Consider the following 15,316-nt stretch of genomic DNA (forward strand, 5'->3'; position numbering starts at 1 on the left):
TATCAAGTCGTCCCAATCTTCCCGGGTTGGGGACCTCCCAATTGGGATCATAGCTTAGGTTAAAAAGATTTAATTGGCTACTTCAAGCTTCCGCGTGTGTATGGTTTTCTATACCCATTACCCAACTCACAAATATCTTACGATATGTCAATTGATGTGTATCACAATTGTGGTTGAAACTTCTATTGTATTTTCTTATTGAGAGATTTTTCTAGATACCTATATGACATTTTGATGTCTTTATGAATAAAAAGATTGAATTCTTTTTCTTCAAAAAAATTGTATGACTAGTTAAGTCATGTAAATGAATTTTTTGTGGATTGGATAAGCCATGACTGGTTAAGTCATGTGATTGAGTTTTTATGGAATGGATAAGTAATGACTGATTAAGTCATGTGATAGAGTTTTGATGGACTAGATAAGTCAAGATTGGTTAACTCAGGTGATTGAGTTTTAATGGACCGGACAAGTAATGATTGGTTAAGTCATGCAATTGAGATTTTAGTGGACTAGTTAAGTCTAAGTTTGGAAATTACCCTATTGATTTGAGTTAATATAAACATTGGTGTACACTCAGAGGAATCCTCAAATCACTTCTATGTTGGAAAACACTCAGGACGATGCTATTTACACAGAAATTCAAGAAAAGAAATCGTTGCTCAAACAAATGCAACCACCTTATTTTAGAGGAGAGGATGTTCATATTGATAAAGATGCAGAAGTATGGATTAAGGCTATGGATGATTACTTCCTGCTACAAAGACACCACGCTTTTGGATGTCATGATGATCAAGATAGTAATTAGAGTAGGAGCATTCTCACTTTTTCTTGAGATGAGAACATCTCGAATCCCTAAGTTGGGGAGATTATATTGTACCCAATATTTTTCAATAAACGTATTTTATTTACTTTGCAAATACTTAAGGGTTGAATTTTGTTAATTCGTAAAGTGTTCCAACAGAACGATTAGATTAAAAATTGGACTCTAAAACTATTAGTTATGACTTTATTCACTTGGAAACAATAGGTTGATATGGGAAACTTAAGCCCCAAGTCTATTTCTAAAGATAAGAGTTGACCCTCAAGAAAGGAGTACTTTTAGGGAAGGAAGAGTATTTTTAGAAGAGAAGGAGTATTTTTAGAAAAGGAAAAGTATTTTTGGAAGAGAAGGAGTAGAAAGAGTACTTTTACGAAAGGAGTATTTTTAGAGAAGAAAGGGTAGTAAGTCAAGATTATAGCTTCTTTTCTTGGAAGCCAAGCTTTTTCTAAAATAAGCGACTCAAAATCGTGCATCGGGATTTGTATCCTTAAATAAATAAATAAATGGTTTGTTTTATTTTTTTAACAGCCATGAACGTGCACAAACTTATCTTTCTGCTTTGGATAGCCCTTTCACTAGTCTACCAAAACCTCTCAGATTGTTCGATGTCGTAGCTTCTGCTCCTTCATGTCTAAAATTTGCTCTGGTTCCATCTGGAATTCTTCTTGTGTGTTAAGGATAGTATCCTCATCATTTAGGATGTGAAGGGGATCCGCAACGTATCTTTTTAGCAAGCTAACAAGAAAGAAATTGTGCACATGCAAGTGAGGGGGTAAAGCGAGTCCGTAAGATTGGTCCCCTTTCCTTCTCAGAATCTCAAACGGACCACCATATCTATATGCTAACTTCTTGTATTTTCCCAACTTGAGTGAACTTCTCTTTGGTTTGACCCTAAGGAAAAATTCTATCTCCCGCCTTAAAAATCCAAGGAGATCTATGTAAATCACCATAAATCTTGTTTCTATTACTTGCTCTCTTAAGGTTCTCCCTTATTATTTTGATTTGGAAATCGAGCTATCTCTTCAAGTGTGGCATTGGGAGACTTGGGTCGGCCATTTTGAGAGGAATGAGACAGTCTTGTCCATAAAGAGCTTTGAATGGGAAAATTTCTAGGCTTCTATGGTAGGAAGAATTATAAGAAAATTTCACTATGGGTAAATATTTGATCCAAAGATGAGGTTGTTGATTGCAATATGATCTCAGAATATCCTCTATGACTTGATTAACTCTTTCAGTCTCTGTCTCTGGATGATAGGGTGAATTGAGGTTTAATTAAGTGCCTAAGGATTGGAACATGGACTTCCAAAACTTAGAGGTAAACTTGGCATCACAATCACTGATTATCCTAGCAGGTATTCCATGTAATCTGATAATTTCTTTTACGAGAATATGAGCAATATCTACTCCAGAGGTAGTAGTTTTGATTGGAACAAGGTGAGCTACTTTGGTGATTTTATCCACCACCATAAAAATTGAATCAAAATTTCCAGCAATCTTGGGTAACCCTATTACAAAATCCGTATTGATGCACTCCCACTTCATTGCAGGTATATCCAATGGTTGTAGCTACCTAGGAATCTTAACTCTTTCAACCTTCACCTTTTGGCATACCAAACCCTTCTTAACATATTCTAAGGTATCCTTTTTCATCTTTAAGAGAAGCAAACATTTTGTGATAATGTGGGTGAGCTGCAAGGGGAGTTTCATGAGCATCCTTTAGAATTTGCATCGTTAATCATGTAGGTATGCACAATCAATTTCTGAAGAATAAGAGTCCATCTTGAATAGAGTAGTCTTGCAAATTTCTTTTTTTGACTTGAGGTTGGATTTCTTCGATCAACGTACCAAATTGCTCATCAATTTGGAGGGTGTTTTGAAATTCCTTGGGTAGAGTTGAATGGACTAGCGTAATGGCAAGGGCCACCACTCATCTGCTCAAAGCATTCGCAACTTGATTTTCCTTGCCTGGTCTAGATTTGATCTCAAAAGCGAACTCTTGTAGGAATTCAACCCATTACCTTTGTCGCATATTGAGATCTGGTTGGGTGAAAATCCACTTGAGACTTTTGTGGCCAGTAACAAGCTCAAACATCTAACCTAAAAGATAGTTTCTCCACTTTTTGAGGGCATGAACCATAGCTAGTAGTTCAAGGTCATGGGTGGGATAATTCTTCTCATGAATTCTGATTTGTCGTGATTCATAAGCTATGGGATGGCCTTCTTGCTATAGGATCCCACCTATACCTTGTATGCAAGCATCCACTATCACCTCAAAGGTTTTTTGAAAATCTGGAAGTTTGAGAATAGGTTCACTGGCCAAGATCTCTTTTAATTTTTCAAAAGCCCTATCTCTATTGTCAAACCAGATAAAGGGTTACTATTTCTTAGTGAGTTTAGTGAGAGGACCTGCGATGAGTGCGTAGTCTTTTGATAAATACTCTACACCATCCTGTGAGGCCGAGGAATCCCCATACTTCGGAAACAGTTTTGGGAATGGGCCACTAAACTACAACTTCCACCTTAGCTGGGTCGAGAGAAAGACCATCCTTTGAGACTATGTATCCCAAATAGGCAACCTTCTCTACAAAGAAAGAGCATTTGCTTCGCTTGGCGTAGAGTGGGGATTTCTTGAGAATCTCCAAGACATGGTATACATGTCGTTCGTGATCTTCTCTAGTCTTTGAATATATAGAGATGTCATCAAAGAAGACTAGAAAAAAATCATCTAGCTCTATCATGAAGAGGTCAGTCATGAGACGGTTAAATGTGGAAGGGGCATTAGTTAGGCCAAAAGGCATGATTTTTTGGAATATCCTCCCTTTTTATCCCAACTTGGTAATAGCCTGACTTGAGATCAATCTTGGTGAAGTATTTAGCACCACTAATTCGATCAAGTAGCTCATCTATGCGGGGCAAGGGATAATTGTTCTTGATAGTGCACTAATTTAGGACTCAAAAATCTATGCAAAGTCTGAACATTCCATATTTCTTCTTTTGGAAGAGCACAGGAACACCCTAGGGAGAGAAACCAGGCTTGATGAAACCTTGTTCCAAAAGCTGAGTCAGCTGATTCTTCAGCTCTATGGATTCAGAAGGTGACATCTTGTAGGGATTCCTTGCTATTGGTTGGGAACGAGGATTGAGCTCGATCTCGTGCACTAATTCCCTAGGCGGTGGAAGATTTGTCAGCTCCTCTGGAAACATATCTTGATATTCATTTAGCCATTCAAGCTCTAATTCCTTTGATTTGGTCTTTGGTTTTTTGAGTCTTATAACATAAATTGGGAGTCCTTTCTTTAACCCCTTAACAATAGTATTGTAATTGGACACTTAAGTGTCCTGAGACACTAAAGTGTCCTGTTTTCCTTCCAAGTTTTGGCAATTTATTTGTCAAACTAGAAAGAAATTTTGTATACCTTGCTTCTACCATAGGTTGGTTATGAGGAAAAGAAAACACTAGATTTTTCTCCATGTCAAAATAAAATCCCTATGGATAGAATTTTAGTAAGTTCTAAGTCATAAATTTAGTAAAGCTATTTTGCCAAAAAAATCATAAAATTATTATATCTTTTTGTAGAGATGGCCTTTTTTATGTTTATAAAAGCCAAGTGCTAGCACTTAGTGTTAAAAAACAATGGAATGCACTATAAAGATAGTTTTCCAAGTCACACGTAAACTATAGACATAATTTCATACTTGAGCGCGTGCTGAAAAAGAGAAAAATTTTGGTCTTCCAAAGGTCCTCTCATGGAATTGGGGCTATTCTAATGCAATTTGACAACTACAAATGACTATATGTTGAAACCAAGAAACTACGTATTTTTTGGGCTCCCTAACTCAATTAAACCTCGTTCCTTGAACTCTATCTTGAATTTCTTTTCATGCAAAAACTCTTGAAATTATTGAGTTCTCTATAATAACATTAAACCCAAGGTTTTGGGCACTCCTATTGTGTATGTACCACATACTTTTATACATTTACTTGATCTATATAGAGAGTTTGATCTTATTTGAGGTTTTGAATGCTTATGTATCAAGAATGAAAATATCAAAGTTCTCTCTTATGCAATTTCGAATATTTAAAAATAATCCAATAATTGTTGCATACCAAAGCCCTTCTACTTGCCACCTTGAGTCCTCAATGGAAAGGGTAAGCAATGTATCACTTTCTAAAACTTACAAGAACATCAAAATTTTTTTTTTCTTTGTATACAATGATATGCTTGAAATGGCTATATCAAACACATAGAACTTTCCATTATTTTATATACTCCCAAGTCAGTTTTTTTGCACATAGAACGTTCAATTATCTATAGCAAAATTGTGGAAAAGACACCTAAAATTTTCTACAAGGTCGCTTCATTTTTTCTTGAGCTTATAGAGTCAATTTCTTCAAACCATCAATCGCAGTTTTACGAGGGTCAACTTGATGAGTATAGTTCATGATTATGGTAGAATTTAAAATGCAAGGTTATATTTTTAAAAGACCCTCTAACTAATATATTTTAGCATATAAAGAGGGTTTTCTTAAATAAACCGTCTGATGCAAGTAGCATTTAATTTAAATTTGTTTTGGTACCAAACTTGTGTTAACCAAACGACTGGCTTTGACCACCTTCAGGGGAGCTTTCCTTGTTCTGCCTTCCACTAAGACTTGTTCACGCTTTGAGTTTGAAAAAGAGATGTTTCCTTCATTGCGATGGATGTTGGATTTATTTTTGCTCAGCCAATCCATGCTTAGGATTCCTTCAAATCGGTCCATCTTTAGGATTCTAAATCTTTGTTGGGTTGGGTGACCTTCTAGTTGAAAGGCCAGTGGGTTCGGAGGTGACTTGCAATATTTTTACGGTGTTAGGTGACAAAAATGAATGTGACCTACCAAAATCAATAAGAAAGGAAAGAGGTTTACCCTCAGACTCTCCCTTAGTCTCAAGAATGGCGAATTGTCAATTTCGGCAACTGGGATCCAAGGCAGCATAGATGTGGGGCTTGCTCCTCCATCTCATCCTTTACTGAAATGAAGCTCACAGTTGATGTTATAGGTGGGTTGTTGGTTGGATTTTGTCCCCAAAGATGAGGCATAGGATTAGGTATTGCATGTGCTCGATTTCTACCTCTGGTTTGAAGGTTTTTGAATTGTCCCCCTCAGTGATTGGGTGGATTCAAATGTTTAACATGGGGGGCCAAATTACTGGTGTCATTTCCTTTAGGGAATTCAATCTTCTTATGACCAGACTCTGGGCAATTGTAGCATTGAATTTGTCTTCCACTTTGAGTGATTGGAAGGGCGTTCACACAAACAAAGTGTGGTGGCAATTGGGCTTGGGTAGCTGGCTTTGGTATAAATGGTACTTTATTTGCTTGACAGGGCTGACCGTGGTAAGAAGAAAATTCTCGCTTCTTACTGGTTGTGACGCCTCCCTTAAAAGGCTCTTATGCCTTGAATTGATCCCGATTGAAGCATTTGCAAGTGAGACAGGTCGAAGGGACTCTATTTCGGGAGCCAAATCTCCTCCAAGTCCAAGGATGAAGCAGCTTAGATTTTGTTCCTCTGTCATGAAAGGAACATATCGTGAAAGCCGGACAAAATCCTCATAGTAAACTTTGAGAGACCTATTTCCTAGCTTGCATGAAAGAAATTAATTCATCATAGTGGTCTAGTAGTAAGGGGAAGATATCATTCCTTGAGATGATGCTTTAACTCATCCCAACTCTGAGTCACCTCTGCTGCTTGGCAAGATTGACAGTTGAGCTTCCACCATGTTTTTGCAGGTAATTCTAGCTTGTCTCTTCCCATTATCCCTTGAGCTACTGAATTGTAACCAGCAAGAGCAAAGTATTCATCCATATGAATTATCCATTCTTCTGGTAGGGTAGGCACATCATCACTTGTGTCAAAAATTGAATGCAGTTGTACAAATTTGACAAGGTCCTTGATATCCTTGTCACGCCTAAAATCCTCTACAAAGGCTGCAACAAGCGACATTTGGTTGGGACGTGGAACACGGGTAACTTGGGGTGTTGGTGGCACTTGTGAATCGAGTGGCGTATGATCTAAAGCACTAACTGTTGGTAAATCCCGAGAGCAGTCTCACTTCTTGTGAGTTTATGTGGCATAATTTTATGGTTGTGACAAAAAAATCCTTTCTCTTAGCGATTGAGTTGAAAAACCTTTTAGATATAGAAGACTAGTTAGATTCTTTTAAAGATAGACCTTTCAAAAAGGTAGAATCTTTGTTATTTCTCTCTTTCAAAACTTTTTTTTCTATTATGCCAAAAACTTTTACATCTTGGGGAAATTAATGATATAGGCTTGCACTTCTTTAGTAGTTCCTAGATATCAACTTCTTCCATCTCTTGCTTTGACAATACGGACTTTAAAGCCCTAAGGTTACCAGTCACAAAAAATACAAGTCTGTGGACTCGAGAAGAAAGTGACTTGCGAGCACATATAGCCTCACCAACTTGTTTCCAAGGGTTATGTGTATATGGTCGAGTAAGTGTTACTCTCTGTCATGGGTAGATAAACATCCTATCATGGGGGAGATTGGTTATTAATAGAAGAAGATTGCTTTCATATTCTATGGCATGAGAACTAATAATACAATAGTGATTGGGACCTAATCCCAATTTGTCCCTCATCATGGCTAGGTGAAGATTATTTAGAAGGTGTTCATGGCCCCAAAGAGTTACTTTAGTTATGTTGCATTGGGTCTCCCACATTTATTGAGCTCCGGTATCCCTTTGGTAGGAAAGAGGAGGTAAACAAAGTGTTTCAACATGGCCTCCTTTTGTTCCATAGTTGCTTCTTCCATTTTCTTTTGGACAATTTTGATTACTTCCTATTCTTGTTGAGAGGTCCACATCATCTGAAAGATTTCATGCAATTTGAGAAGTTATTTCTCATTATCTCACTCTTTTCTACAAGAGTCATTTAAAACCTTTATCTATCCAAGGACAAAACTGCGCTTTGATACCACTTGTGAGGGCCATGCCAAGGGAACAACAATTGTACCATCTCCAAATGGATACACCATGATCTCCGACATCCCTCCCGCTTGAGACCGACACCAAGACATGACTCCTCCTGCTCTTAGATGCCAACTCAAGGGGTGATAACATTCACTTTCTCTCATATGGATCCCTTAGCCCCGAAGCACCTTTGCTTATCGGTTCAATTTTCCAATCGAGGTCATTAGACTAACTTTGAACTCAGCCTTCCAGGGTCAACTGGTGGGAGTTCTCTAATTCACCCTTGGTTCAAGGTCATCGACGCTTTTTTCCCGGTTATGATTGAGCACAGCCGTCAATGTGTTCCCCTAAGGTGAGTGTATTTACAATCTATACAAATCCCTCGATCCCAAGTTTTTCTCTCGCTCCGTAGATCAGAATCCCATTTCCCTGCAACATAAAATTGGGTTCAACTTTTCGGCCAACAATTAACCCTTCGAAATCCGCCCACCCACCAAAATATTTGATAAATGCACCTTCCCAAGGTAATACTATGATACTAGAAAACTATATTCCAATCATATCGACCAAGACTACATTTCAAGAATTTGAAAATCAACATACAAACTGTTGCATACCCTTGAAAATGTGCATTTATCAGGTCGTTCCCACCTCTTTTCCTTTATAGAATATTTTTACTTCCTTTATCCTTTAATATTAGTAAAATTATCTAGTTATCTTTCAAGCAATCACATATATTCCTCTAGGCATATCCCTATCCTCATCCCAAGACTTGGGTATCTTGTCTCCTCTGCCACGTGTGGAGGTGGCGCCTTTACACAGATTCCAATTCTTAATTTTCTTTATCTTGTGTGGGAAAGGCTTCAAATATAATCTACTTTAGGTTTCTTTTAAATCAATAATCCCAAGAAGTAGAGCAAAGATCCGACTAATGAGGACTATCGCGGAAAAGTCCATTTAGGTTCCTAGCCTTTCCAAGGTTCCTTTTTAACCAAACAATTTGAAGATTTCCTTAATTAAATCTCATCCTTTTCTCTTATCATGATTGCTCCATGGATCCTATTTCCTTTCTCCTTCACTACAACAAAAAAGGTGTTATCGACGTATATAGCGACGCTTAACGTTGCTATACGCGTCGCTATATGCGTCCTTGTGAAACTGTTGCAAAGAGCATCGATATACGCGTGGAAAGGGTTTATTGGTGACGCAGATAGCGACGCGTATATAGACGCTTATATAGACGCCGATAGCGATGCGGATATCGATGGCCATTAAAAAAAAAAAAAATTCTTGGGTAGAGGGCAGGTAGCCTGGCCTGTGCCCAGTGAAAAGATGGACACAGCCACCATAGCCAGACTTCCTGCCCTCTGCCCAAGAAAGTGAGCAGCACCAAAATCAACCGTGCTCCCACAGAAATTTCGGCAGAGTTCCCTTCGTTCTTACATAAACTTTTCAAAAGAAAAAATCATGTATACGCCTCCTACATGCTATCCATGTAGGATCTCACATGAGATTTAAGGCCAATGACCATAACGAACCATAACCATAACTTAAAAGCATAACCATAACGAACCATAACCATAACTTAAAACCATAACTGACCAATATAACCACTTTTATCATAACCAGAAACAAAATTAACAATAACCATAAGCATAACCAGAAAGTTAAACATAACCATAAACAAAACCTGAACCACAACTATGTCTATACAAGAATAGGAGAAATAACCATGTCTATACAATGACAATGACAATAACGATAACCATAAGGAAAACAATAACTGTCTGAACAATAATCATAACCATATATATATGTCTATACAAAAGGAGACACGGAAGCGTGTCTGTGTCTCACAAAGCATATATATGAAATCCGGTCCACTAATGAGGATTAGGCGTCACAACCTACACATAGGACAACTCACAAAATTAGTATTGATATTACTTCACATATACTTACTTAATTAAATCAACTCACACATATTAACGTCTCACCTCAAGCGATCAGCGAGACTGTAAGGCCGTCCAGTCTACAGGCTCTCTTGAAGCATCAAGATCATTCAATACTTCATAGATACCGCTGCGATATCCATCTGACTCCTCCTGACGTGCCGGGGCTCGATGCATCGCAAGATTCTGCGTTTATAAAAAAATCAGAGTAATAAGAATACATGATTCATCTCGTTTTAAAAAACGCCATAGTTAAGATTGGATTAGAAACTCACAAACTCACAGCGAAAGGTGTCGAAGCCTCCGCTGCCAAGATGAGATGTCCCCATGGTCATCTGTTGTATCTGCGCGGCCTCACGCTACTGTCTGAACCGCATGGCCGCTGTCCGCTCATCCTCCCTGATCTACAACCACGTCTCGTGTGGGATGCCCGAAGGCTTCGGCAAGCCGGTCCTGAAAGCCTTCCGAGCTGCATCTCATCGATGTTTCACAGTGTCCCGTGCAACACCCTTGATCCACCTCCTCGGAACAACGTCAGAACACGGAGCAGGTTGGTACTCTCTCAGGATGGTCTCCACTATGTAAGTGACTTTGTCCTTTTCTTGCTGATCCCAAGACGTCAGAATGCTGGTTGAAAACTGTAGCTTGGCGAGTTGGTGAATCCGCTGTCTCATCTCAGTCCCGACTCTATCCATGTCAACAGAACCATCTGCCCGTACAGTATAGAGCTTGGAGGCACTAGGATCGTGTGCCCCCCACGGTGTCCGAGGTGTGCCAAGAGGTGTGTCGAGAGGTGTGCCTGGGTAGGACAGGGGTCGTGAGCGAGGAGGGGTTGAAGCATTTGTGGACCCTCCTCTAGAGCAACCACCACCTCCACCTCCACCTGACGATCATCGAGATCGGCGAGTGCGCCCGTGCTGCGGAGATGAGGACGTACCCGCCTCTGCCCCACTCCTAGGTGTAGAAGTGTCCGTGATGGGAGAAGCAGGCGTCGTACCCATAGGCGTCCCCCCCCCCCCCCCCCCCCCCACCCATAAGTGTCCCCCCCTAGGCGTCGGACCCTCGGGTGTGAATCCCGGAGGCGTAGTACCCGTGCATATGGCTACCCAGTACTGAGAAGCCTCTGTCATCTGAGTAGGCGTCATCCGTGTAAGGAAGCCCATGAATGCATCTGCACCAATAGAAGCGGGATCTGGGACTGGTGTGCCATACTAAAGTCCTGCACAAAGAAAGTAAAATAAAGCATCAGAACACAGTTGTTTAAATTAACTTTAAGCTTAATTTTAAATCAATGTCTTCACACAAACAGTTACAGGCCTAGGCCTTGACGAGTGAGGCATCATCAATAAGATCTTGCACCGTTTCATCGTCTATCTCTAATTGCAAACATAACTTTGCCCGAACTCGTTCTGGAAGATTGTCTTCATCCATTGCATCTTCATCTACAAGTGTCAATTCTGGCTCGTCTGCGTTATCCCTCGTATATTTGTCAGCTTCCTCTGCCATACCTTCGTCCATCTAATCTAATGTCACGGTAGTATAGACGTCATTTGACTGACTTTCCTCTGAGAGATCTTGCCCTTCAAATACTTGTTTATTTCTTGGAACAACCTGAACCGCAAACCACCATTGTCGCTCTCGAGGGTCTGGTACAAAGACCACTTGCTCGCAATGTTCGGGGAGAGCAAATGTGTCGCTCGCATCTGTCCAAACCTTTGTAGAATCTATTTACATAAGTTTGTTTCCATCTCTGTGTACCGTTGCATTGCGACCAGAAGTAATCACCTTGAACCACTTCACATCCAACAAAAACATCTCAAACCGCCTGAAGCTTACTTTCAGGATATCTGACACTAGACCACAGTAATCTAGGTTGCTAGTGCTCTCATTCGTGTCTCTGGCACTAGCCCTGCTCTTTTGCATGAAACTAACCATTACCCCACTGTCAAACGTGTTTCTTCTGCTGTCAATTTGTTGCGTTCTGAAATGTGTTCCATGCGACCACAATGCCATGTATGTATGATACTTCCAGTCACATCCAATAGCCAGCTCTTCCTCTTCTAGAGATATGGGTTCTCCGATCTGTCGAGCTGCTCTCACTCTCTTGTCCAACCATGCCATTGTAGGGAATTCAGATAGAGGAGCGAGATAGTCTGGCAAGGATAAACCTCTAGTCGTTCGGCTTCACCTGAAATCCTGCCGCTCCCTATTTCGTCTCTCTTTCTCTTCTTCGTACCTTTCAAGCCATTTTTGCATCGGTGCTGAATTTGGTATACAGAACTTCATGATCTTTTCTCGCATGGCGTCGTTAATTTTCTTTGGCACCCCTTGCCCTTGCGGATCCTCTCCCACCAGTCTTGCATCCTCCTCATCGCTCCATAGTCGAGGCATTTCTGGGTCAGAACACCCCAGTATGGCAACATATGGAGAATGGACAAACGTTTCATTCCTGGAACAGGTTGCCCCTCATGTTGCTCCCATTGGCGACGCCACTCTTGTACATGCATAGGACGACATTCGATGCAACCAAGCTGACCTTCGCGCAAGTGATGGCCATTTGGAAGATAACGGTGGTGGCTTTGATAAATTGTCTTTCAGAATAGCGCACATCCAAAGACTGCCCGCAAATTGGACATGCATTTTATCCCGAAGTTTTTAGCCCTGCATATATTAAAGCATGAATCATGCCAAGGCAAAGTGCTTGCGAATAGCGAGAATTTTGTAAATCAAGAACCATTACCAGAAGCTTCTCCGTATCCTGGCCAATCATGCATAGTCCACATAAGAAGTCCATGGATCCTTGCATGTTGTTGTCCTACTAGTTCAACCACATCTACTATGTCGATCCCATGCCATAACTCCTGGAGCTCATCAACTAGTGGAGATAGATAAACATCCATGTTTTTTGCCTTGAACTTACTAGGTACAATCAAGCTTAATATCAAATGACCCTTCTTGATGGCAAGCCATGGTGAGAGGTTGTAATTGATAAGGCACACAGGCCAAGTGCTCCATGACGAGCTTCTCAAGCCAAATGGATTGACTCCATCCATTGCCATGCCTAAACGCAAATTGCGTGGTTCACTCTTAAAATGTGGCCAGGTATCTTCAATGTGCCTCAGGCCTTTGAATCAACAGGCACCCTAAATGCTGCGTCAGTGGATCTATTCGTAGAATGCCACCGGATCAACTTTGCAATGGAATCACAATGAAACATGATTTTTATCCTAGGAATAATAGGGAAATGCCGCAACACTTTAGTTGGCACTGTCTCACCAATTGCATCTTGTTTGTAGCGCATTGCTCCGCACTTAGGACACGACAGACAATCTGTAAATTCATTGCGAAAAAGAATGCAATCATTTGGACATGCATGAATCTTGTTGTAGTCCAAGCCAACTGAGGTCAATAGTTGCTTTGCATCTGGCCTGGAGGGGGGCATTTCATTGCCAGCCGGGAGAAGTTGCTCCCGCAAAAACCTGTTTAAGCCACATTAAATTAAAAAGCTCTCCAAGCACGTCACCGTTGCAATCGAAAAATCTCTATTGTAAATTACGTACCTAAACAAAGCAGTGACGCTTGCATCTGACCACCCATACATTGACTGAAGATTCAAAAACGCCAGACAAGTACGAAGCATCGATATTTTGTTGCCTTCATAAATTGGTTGACGTGCCAACTTCATCAACATGTCTTTAGGAGATAGGCGCACGGCTTCTGGTGCTGCTTCATTAGCGTTCTCCTCGCTTGTCTAGAAGAAGGCATCTAGCATCTCCTCCATGCCGTCGTCTTCTGTCTATAAGTCCTTTTTTGCTTCCCTCCTTGGCTCTATATTGGTCGGACCTTCACGCATAATCCTTTTTCTCTCTCTCTCTCAGATGTAGGTGCTATGTCGCGAAAATCAATGCCCGTTCCGTAGGAGTCGTATCATAGATTCTATATGGTTTCTTTAGCAAACTCTCCGTACACATGCTCATTACATATCCTACGCTTGCGCAGGATTTGATACTTGCAGAGCGTGCACGAGCATGCAATCTTTTCCTCCATGTTAGTTGTTGATGACGTTGCCATCTACAATGATTATGAATGTTGTTTTAATATATATACTCCTCACAATGTAAACTACCTCGCATTCTCTAGTCTTGCCCAATCTCCGTACACCTTGGTCTAGAGGTGTATGGAAATCACGACCACCGGATCAAAATCTCGTCTTTATTGGTCAAATTCTATATGGGTAGACACATACGTGCTCTCCCAGGTGTACATGGAAATGTCCTTAGCGGGCAAAATCCCTTTGCCTCTTTTGATTCCATAGTTTCTTCAATATCCAACGGCTATCTCCCTCTCTCTCTCTCTCTCTCTCTCTCGCTATCTCTCTTTCTCTCTCTATTTTCCTATTTCCCTATCTCTCTCTCTGTCTCGCTCTCCACTTCTCTATCTCTCTCTCTTTCTATATCCCTATTTGACCTACGGCTTGTGTATTTGGCGTTTCTTCTATCCGTTTGATCTACAGCTTTCCATACGCGCTCTTGACATTGCTTTAAGACTACCTAATGGACTACGGATGGTTTCAGTAGGCATAAAAGTCATTTCTGAAATCCGTTTGCGTTTTTCTATAGAAAAACGCAACCGGATTTAACCTACGGCTTGTGTATTTGGCGTTAATTCAAACCCATTGACCTACAACTTGCCATATGCGCTCTTGATATTGCTTTAAGACTACCTAATGGACTACGGATGGTTTCAATAGGCATAGAAGTCTTTTCCGAAATCCGTTTGCGTTTTTCCGTAGAAAAATGCAACCGGATTTGAGCACAGCTTGTGTATTTGGCGTTAATTCAAACCCATTGACCTACGGCTTGCCATACATGCTCTTGAAATTTCTTTAAGACTCCTAATGAACTACGGATGGTTTCGATAGGCATAAAAGTCATTTCTGAAGTCCGTTTGCGATTTTCCGTAGAAAAACGCAACGGGATTTGACCTACGGCTTGTGTATTTGGCGTTTCTTCTATCCGTTTGACCTACGGCTTGCCATATGCACTCTTGACATTGCCTAAAGACTACCTAATTGTCTACGGATGGTTTCAGTAGGCATAGAATCCATTTCCGAAGTCCGTTTGCGTTTTTTCGTAGAAAAACGCAACCGGATTTGACCTACGGCTTGTGTATTTGATGTTTCTTCTGTCCGTTTAACCTAAGGCTTGCCATACACGGTCTTGACATTGCCTTAAGACTACTTAATGGACTACCGATGGTTTTAGTAGGCGTAGAATCAGTTTTCGAAGTCCGTCTGCGTTTTTTTGTAGAAAAACTCAATCGGATTTGACCTACGGCTTGTGTATTTGGCGTTTCTTCTATCCGTTTGACCTACAGCTTGCCATATACGATCTTGACATTGCCTAAAGACTACCTAATGGACTACGGATGGTTTTGTTAGGCAAAGAATCATTTTCTGAAGACCGTGTGCATTTTTCCATAGAAAAACGCAACCGGATTTGACCTACGGCTTGTGTATTTGACGTTTCTTGTGTCCGTTTGAACTACGGCTTGCCATACACGCTCTTGACAT

At 40.6% G+C, this 15,316-nt stretch overlaps 1 pseudogene; it reads right to left on the minus strand.

Annotated features, from left to right (window-relative positions):
- Positions 1 to 11,061: 11,061 nt before the first annotated feature.
- On the minus strand, positions 11,062 to 11,757 carry LOC147443087 (uncharacterized; annotated as a pseudogene).
- Positions 11,758 to 15,316: the final 3,559 nt, after the last annotated feature.

This window comes from Adiantum capillus-veneris, chromosome 14 (genome assembly GCF_014529385.1).
Source record: "Adiantum capillus-veneris isolate H3 chromosome 14, ASM1452938v2, whole genome shotgun sequence".
In the NCBI taxonomy this organism is placed as follows: domain Eukaryota; kingdom Viridiplantae; phylum Streptophyta; class Polypodiopsida; order Polypodiales; family Pteridaceae; genus Adiantum; species Adiantum capillus-veneris.